This window comes from Otolemur garnettii, unplaced genomic scaffold, assembly GCF_000181295.1.
Source record: "Otolemur garnettii isolate 467f Iridium unplaced genomic scaffold, OtoGar3 scaffold00046, whole genome shotgun sequence".
Taxonomy (NCBI): domain Eukaryota; kingdom Metazoa; phylum Chordata; class Mammalia; order Primates; family Galagidae; genus Otolemur; species Otolemur garnettii.
Window position 1 is genome coordinate 11,176,291 of NW_003852441.1, and position 1,762 is coordinate 11,178,052.

Sequence of the window (1,762 nt, forward strand, 5' to 3'; positions counted from 1 at the left end):
CCCGGGCTGGATTCGAACCCGCCACCTTAGGTGTATGTGGCTGGCGCCTTAGCCACTTGAGCCACAGGCACCGAGCCTGTTTATTTATTTTTTGAGACAGAGTCTCATTCTGTCACCCAGGTTGGAGTGCTGTGGCAGCATCATATCTCATACCAAGCTCAATCTCTTGGGCTCAAGTTATCCTCTTGCCTCAGCCTCAGGAGCAGTTGGAACTACAGGTGCCTACCACAACGCCCAAATAGCTTTTCTGTTTTATTTACTTTTATTATTTATTTATTTTTTTGATATAGTGTCTCACTCAGTCACCCTGGGATTGAGTGCAGTGACATCACAGCTCACAGCAACCTCAAACTCTTGGGCTCAGTCTCAGCTTCCCAAGTAGCTGGGGCTACAGGTGCCTGCCATGATGACCTGGAGGTTTTTCTACTTTGAGTAGAAAGGTTGTCTCGCTTTGCTCAGGCTGGTCTTGAACTCCTGAGCTCAGCCTATCCACCTACATTGGCCTCCCAGAGTGCTAGGATTATAGGCATGAGCTACTGTACCCAGCCAGCTATAATAATCTTAAATATATACCAACCAACAAAGGCCACTAGTGAATAGTAAAACAATAATACACCATGACAAAGTCTAGTTTACGGAATGAAAGGAATGAAAGGTTGGTTCAACCTTATGAAATCTAGCAATATAATTCATTACGTCAATGAAGAAGCATACCGTATAATCATCTCAATATATGCTGAAAAAGCATTTGATAAATGTGAACACCATTATTAATAAAAAACTCAGTGTAAAACAAAACCCTCTTAAGGAAACATAACAATAAAAAGTATATTTCTAGTAAACACTTTTCATGGTCAAACAGTAGAGGTCTACTCATTAAAACTAGAGATAAGAAAATAATGTCCATTATTATTACTGTTATTTAATATGGATCTGAAGGGCCTCATCAATGCAATAAAAGAAGAATATATATATATAGATAGATAGATAGATATATAGATATATATTTTAGTGACAGAGTCTTACTTTGTCATCCTTGGTAGAGTGCTGTGGTGTCACGGAGCTCACAGCAACCTCCAACTCCTGGACTTAGGTGATTCTCTTGCCTCAGCCTCCCAAGTAGCTGGGACTACAGGTGCCCGCCACAACTCCCGGCTATTTTTTTGTTGTAGTTTGGCCAGGGCTGGGTTTGAACCCACCACCCTTTGTATATGGGGCCGGCGCCCTACCCACTGAGCCATAGGCGCTGCCCGAAAAATAATTTTTTAAACAGTATTATTATATATCGGTTATGACATATGAAGTTTATATTAGATGGGAAGTTGTGCTGGCTAGGAAGCTGGGTCCATGCATTGTCATGGTGAACTGGTTGTGTGATGTGATCATAGAGGGAGGGATAGTCCTGTATACAGACTGGCACTGACTGAAGTTCATTGTAATAGTTCTTGACTGTGGTTGGCATGCTATAAAGTGTGATGGTTATGGTAGTGGTGATTGAAAAGATGCCTCAGAACCAGGATGCTAGTTGTCTTTAGGAATTGAATTTTGTGAAATTGTGAGAGTAATAGACGTTTTCTTGGGTATATTTGCCAAAGGTCGTTTATGCTGATTTCAGTTGCTTGATGAGTGTGGTTGTGTTCATTTACTTCTTTGAGCAGTGGATCAGGTGCTGGAAAGGACCTTTAAAGATTTTCTTTTTTTTTTTTTTGAGACGGAGCCTCAAGCTATCCCCTGTGCCAGGGCATCACGCTCACAGCAACCT

General features: G+C 41.5%; 1 protein-coding gene across 1 annotated transcript in view; it reads left to right on the forward strand.

Moving 5' to 3' along the window:
- ALOXE3 (arachidonate lipoxygenase 3) overlaps positions 1-1,762 on the forward strand; it is a 24,568-nt gene that overhangs the window by 21,772 nt on the left and 1,034 nt on the right. The window lies entirely within an intron of this gene.